General features: G+C 48.2%; 1 pseudogene; it reads right to left on the bottom strand.

Moving 5' to 3' along the window:
- Positions 1-282: 282 nt before the first annotated feature.
- LOC123817924 lies at positions 283-5,639 on the bottom strand (annotated as a pseudogene).
- Between the last annotated feature and the right edge of the window lie 955 nt (positions 5,640-6,594).

Consider the following 6,594-nt stretch of genomic DNA (forward strand, 5'->3'; position numbering starts at 1 on the left):
TGTCCTTTGCCCTTTCTGTCATTTCCTTTGCTGAGTTCTGAGTCATCCGTTTTTCAAACAGCTCTTTGTCCTTCAGGGGGGCCGATGATAAGGAACAATTTCAGTCCACATGTTAGAATGTAATGCAACAAATTTATGTTAATGAAGAAGGAATTCTATAAGCATGTCTATCTATAGATTACTAACCACATGGGTAAAATAATCACAGAGGTCTTACCGGTAAAAATAAAAAGTAGAAGCCACAGGTAGAGATTCTCTGCCCATCTAGAAAGAATCTGGAGGAGAAACAGTTACTAAGGATAAGTAGACCAGGCCTGGACTCACCGACTGTTGGTCTCCTGCATTCTTTTGCTGTGTGTCTGAGACAAAGTTCAGAAGATAGGGAGCATCCAAACTTTCCCCTGAATTTTTACAGTTTGAGAATGTTTCCCTCCCAGGTTAAATTAATTGTCAGCAGTGAACTTTTCCACCCTCCCTAGTCCTGAGAGCCTGAGGGACAGAAACAGAGAGCTCTGACTTTGGGGAATGAATGATATAGGGAGGGGGCAGCCAAAATTCACAGGAAATACACATAGATTTTCAATGAGCTAAATTTTACTTGAACAATAAACGTGAAAAAGGCCCAGCAAACATCAATATTTGCACGAGGCTGTGAAGTATATTACTCACACTCTCAACTTCACCCCTGGCATTTTCCTGCCTGGAAACATAGTGCTTTCCCTGTCTGCCAACACCTGCTCCATTTCTGCCTTTCTCCTTTCCTGCTCCAGGCTATCCTCCAGGTTTCTGATTTTCTCCTCATACTCCTCTCTTATCCACTTCTTCTCCCTCTCCAGCTCAGCTCTGCACTCCTCTTGTACCACTCGTATCTGTTTCTTAGTCTCCTCCTCAGACCTTTGGTACATCTCATTAGTGTAGAATCCTGCCTCGTTCTCCGTCACCATGCACTGGACCAGGTCCAGCAGCTGTGCCCTCGGGGCCTCCTGCTCAGCCCCTGTTGCCTTATTGTTGAACAAACAGTGGCGATCCTTGAAATCTTTCCTCAGATCCTGAATGAATTCTGGGGCTTCCTTTATGTAATCACAGAAGTCCACATTGTCCAACTCATCCTTTGGGGTGAATAAGAGAATCATGAATCTCCTAGCTGTGGCACCAAACATCATCAGCAACTTCTCCATGGCCTCTTGTTCTTCCTTTGTGTACCGGCCCAGTGGGACCCCCAGGAGCAGTGCATGAGGCCCCGGGGATGTCAGGAGGATGCAACGAGCAATCTCCTTTTGTGTGTCAGCATCCGGCACCTCGGTGTCCAAAAGTCCAGGTGTGTCCACGACTACCCTTTCTCTCCCAGTCCAGGTGTTACTCCCTTTCTCACAGACCTTGGTGACAGATTTTTCTATGATGCTAGAATGAAACACTTTCTTCCCAAAGATGCTGTTCCTGTGGCACTTTTTCTGGCTCCGGTCTTACCCACTAAGACTAGTCTCAGTTGTGACTCTCTGGGGTCTTGGTTTCCAAGCCCTGGGACAGCAGGAAACAAAAACCACAGTGTGAGGATTGACCTCCAGCATTCCTCCTGCAGGCCCCATACCTAGTAGTGCCCGTCTCTGTTGCCTGCTTATGTCCTGTCCTGTGATCAACCCCTCCACTCACAGGAGCTCTGAGGGAAGCCCTGGGTCCCAGATTCCTACAGCAGGACTTCGCGAATCCCGAGCATGTCTCCAGAGTTCCTTGGGCTGCTCACTCTGACCCTTGACAGCTTAGGGCCCACGAAGGAGGGCATTCTAGGGTGTAAATGAGAACTCTGAGCCACTGTACGTGCTGTCCCTCCTAAGCCAAGGCAAGAAGTGACACAAAAGCTGACTATGGGACATCACAGTGGAAGATCCCTTCACCCCTCATCATAGTCACAAGGGATCTTTTCTTCTTCCCATGAAGAAACCAGGGAGGCAGGTAATTCAGGGTCTCCATGCTTGCAGGGTGAGAAGGGCACCTGGGCAGAAAGGAGTATCCCTTTATATGTCACATACACAGCTCTCTTGTTAGGGACTGTGACCCACAGAAACACAAAACACCTTACTTAAAATTATGACTGTACCAAAACATCGCAGGGTCAATTCCCAGCCAGAGCACATGCCTGGGTTGCAGGCTACGGCCCCCAGCAACCACACATTGATGTTTCTCTCTCTCTCTCTCTCTCTCTCTCTCTCTCTCTCTCTCTCTCTCTCTCTCCCTCCTTTCCCTCTCTAAAAATAAATAAATAAAATATTTAAAATAAATAAATAAAATCTTTAAAAATTATGACTGTGTGTAGAAATATAATGACATTTTCCTGTTTTAAATTAACATGTTGAACTTAGAACCAGAAAGTATAGACAGTTCTCTGGAGTTAATGTAAAAGCCCTTCACACTTAAATAATGATAAAACAGCATCAATAACAACTCATACAGGTTTGTACCAGTAGAATTACACTTTCTTAGGCTCCATTGGTTAGGCCTTATGTGCTTCATGGGAAAGCTGCATATTAAAGACAGAACACCATAGCCTACTAACTGCAGGATGTTTTCAAAGTGACCATCCCTCAGTTAAACACCAAATCATCTGCTTAGCTGTTTCCGCATTTCCCTTTAGTAAACCTCTGTTTCTCTTTAATGTGCCTTATCTAGGAAGGCTTCAGGATTTGGTGAGCACAGCCCAGGACCATGCAAGGCAAGGGACAAGCACATTGAGCGCCTGTCTCTCTGACAAAGAAGACACTCCAGCACGGCCCTTGAGTGAGACTGTCGCCTGCAGGAAGACCCTGTATCACACACAGCCATTGTCTCTGCTCAGAGTCCATGCCCAAGGGTCAAAAGGATGACGTTAGAGACACGAGTACTGACTGAATTTCCCTTTCAGAGATATCATCGCCGTCACCCATGTCCTCAGACCAAAAGTCTAGGAATCTCCCTTGATTCCTCTCTTCCCTTTGCTTTCCAGATCCAAGCCACTAGAATGTTCTCTTGCCTTCATCCACAACCTGACCACTTCTCTCCAGGTAGAAGACCATCATACCAGACCAACCTACATCAACATCCATGCCTCAGCTGTCCCCTGACTGGCCTCTTTATGTCCAGTATGCCCCCATTCTGCCTGTTCTGTAACTGGAATGATTTTTCAAAATACCTAGCAATTAGAAGATAGATTTGGCAGAACCCCCATCTCTGGCTTCCACAAGATCAGTAGTGATTCCCCATCTTCCACACACTCTATGGGGAACCTATAGCTCATCCAGGGAGTAGCCAAACCTCCCCTGAATGTGAGTTTCCCACGTTTGATAACCAGCATCCTGGGATGAGAGAAGTAAGTTTCCAGAAGCTGAGTACATGGGACACAGGATGGCTACCAACAAGGGGAATGTGGGTAGGAGTTCAGATCACTGTGCCATTAGCATCACAGTGGAAGACTCCACCTAGGGACACCCTGAGGGTGTCAGCTGTCACCACACAAGAAGTGGGAAGATCCTGGGAGGTGAAACAAAAGGGCAGCACAGGCCAGCTCCACCCTGGAGCAGTTTGCCAATGCTGAGGGCACACAGCGATCTATGTGACAGAGTGCTGCTGTGGCCACGGACTGTTCCCATTGGGACATGAGCCTCCTGGGATGTGGATCTGCAGCCCTGCTTATAAAGACTGAGTCCATTCCCCACAGCTTGAAACCAGGTGGGCTGGGTGACTCATTCTGGACAATAGAGTAGTAGGTGTGTGATGCCAGCATGGGTCTTAAATGTGTGGATGTGCGGAGCTGGCTGTGTCCTTCTGACCCACAGAGCCCTGCAGCTGCCTTGGGAAGAGGCTGGACTTGCCTACTGGGTAATGAGGGACACAGGCCCACTTAGGCCTGTCACCCTGGCCTGCCAAAGATCTTGCTGACTAGCAGACACATCCATGAAAATTGGGATTGAGGACTGGGATTGGGACATGTCCAATCCCAAATTATCCAGTTGCTGGATCTTGAGAGCATCATGCTAGATGAAATAAGTCACGTGAAAAAAAACAAGAGCCATATGATTCCACTGGCATGTGGGATATAAAATAGGAAGCCTCAGGTGAAAAATACAAAACAAATTCATTGACACAGACAACAATGTGGTGTTTACCAGAAGGAAAACAGAAAGGGGGAAGTGGAACAGGGTCAACAAGGTCAAATGTGTGGTGATGGGAGGAGGGAGGGCTTTGGGTACGTACCCCCAAAACATCTATGAGTATACAGGTGATGGATGATAGGATTGTACTCCTGAACCTTATATAGTGTTATTAACCACTCTCACCCCAATACATTTCATCTAAAAAAAAAAAAGATTATTCAGGTATGCACTGAACTACCACTTACTACTAGGTGCATGAGCCAGTCTGCCTGAGAGGGGCCCAGCTTACTTAGACCACGGAATTGCCAACAAAATATCTGATGTTTCTAGGCCACTACATTGTGGTGTGATTTGCAAACCACCACGATTTCAACTGATGCAGTTACTTTCTATAGACAAGGGCATAAAAGGGGGTTTATGTGAGAAATGGAGTGAGCCAGCCTGTGGAATTTGTTGGTTACTGTGAGGCCACCAGGAGCAGGGACCACAGAGACTTGAATAAATTCTCCTTTGCTCTCACGTTCCTCCTTCCCACCCTCACGGGGACTGAAGAGAGGGGCAGAGAAAGTGCAGAGAGGCTAGAGTGGGCCCTCCTGATGTGTGCACATGTTAGGAAATAGGGGACAAGAACCCTCATTAATCCTGGATCACTCAGGACACTGTAACCTCTCTTCCTCTGAGTGGTGATGCCATATCTGGAGGGGCCAGGGTGGAGGGTCAATGGGAAAGAAAGAGCAGAGTCGATAATGACAAAATGAGAAATGGGGTTGGGGGTATTTGGGTCTTGTTCAGTTGGGGACTGGCAGACAGGACAGGAGAGCCCCCACCAGGTCCCTTCCTTCAGCCTGGCCTGGGGAGCCCGAGTCCCCTCTCACCATGGCTGGTCCCAGGTTCACTGATGCTGAAACTCGAGCTGTGCAGTGGAGCTGCCATTGTCGTGTGAGTTCCTGTGGGCAAGAAACACAACTCATTTCAGGGAAATGGAGAGTAACTGCAAACCGAACCTCCTGCAGCCAGCAGCCCCTTCTTCCCCTAGACTGGCTACTTGATTTTCCCTCCTTCCCAGCACTTCTGCTCCACTCTCCTGGTCAATCTCCTTTTTGCTTCCTGCTCTTCCTCTGCACTAACATACAGTCTTCAGGTGCTCTTCCCTGTCCCCTCAGTAACCTGTTCCTCTGAACACCATTTGAACTTTATCTGTAGCTTAGATGCTCCCCAGAGGTCTGAACTTTCATATCCCACTCAGTCTCTCCACTGGGCAAGTTCATGGGCATCTCACATAGAACTGTCCACAGGAAACCCTTGACCTCCGTGCTCTCCAGCCAGCACTGCCTTCAGGTCACGGATCATCCAGCTCCTCACCAACTCCCCCCACCCTCACCTCTGGTTCAGCAGATGGCCTCAGCCTTTCAGCCTGGGGCTCCTGTGGAGTCGTGGGGTCACCTACAGCTCCTCTCTCCTCACTTTTTCACATCTCTCCCACGCACTTGAACTCCAAAACATGCAGAAGTGTCCCTGCTCCCTCTTTCAGGCTGATTCAGGCCACTAGGACTCATTTCCCTGTCACACTCCTGACTGATTCTCTTATCCTCAGTCCCTCTTCACCTTGACAATTTTTAAAAAACTCAACACAGTTTTTTAATTAAAACCTGTTTTTTTCTCCATGCCTCTCTCCCCAACACTGTCCCCACCCACAGTACAGCTGTGCTGAGGTCCCCTCACTATTGGCTCTCCTAGAGCTCCCAGGGGGCCCCAAGGAGCAGAGATTTCTGTCAGAAGTTCTGCATCTGCTCTCTCTACTCTGCCCTGGTCAGTTGGAAGTTTCATGATGATGGAACCTCCAGGAGGGTGTCCAGTCCAGTATTCCCTTGTGACCTGGGACAAGCACATTACTGGACACAGAGGTTTTCACAACACATATTGTTAAATAAGTAAATTGATCAAAACTCCCTCTGCTTGTTGATTCCCTCTAACCTTGATGTTCAGCCTACATCTGAGAAAAAGGTGACCCTTTCCTTATTCATCCATGCTCACTGTCACAGGACCATGGTATTTTATTGTAAATATTTTTGTCGCCTTGCTGCTTACACACCTTTGGCACTGGGGAGAGCCGTCCCAAGAACTGGGAGTGCAGGGGACTTTGCCTGGGACAGGCTGAAAATGTGAGTTGGGAAGGGCAGGCTCCTCTGATAGGAGCCTTCGAATACACACTTGAAACACTGTCAGAAAGACAGACCTTCTGTGTGAAGAAAGGCCTGTGTGTCTTCATGCCTTAAGGCTGGAGAATAGAAAAGCCCTTCTTGTAATTTGAGAAGAGGAATCCCAGTATTTTGCAAATCAGCTTTGGCCACAAGTGGCTGTTGGTCCTGGGTGTGGGAGCCCTGCTTCTGACACCTCCCAGCGCTTCACACCCACCAGCTGCCCGAAGCAGACTCTGCCCAGGTCAGGCAAGGGGCGGGACTCGGAGGTT

The sequence above is a fragment of the Phyllostomus hastatus genome, unplaced genomic scaffold (genome assembly GCF_019186645.2).
Source record: "Phyllostomus hastatus isolate PE091 unplaced genomic scaffold, TTU_PhHast_1.1 phas_contig_2392, whole genome shotgun sequence".
Taxonomy (NCBI): Eukaryota; Metazoa; Chordata; class Mammalia; order Chiroptera; family Phyllostomidae; genus Phyllostomus; species Phyllostomus hastatus.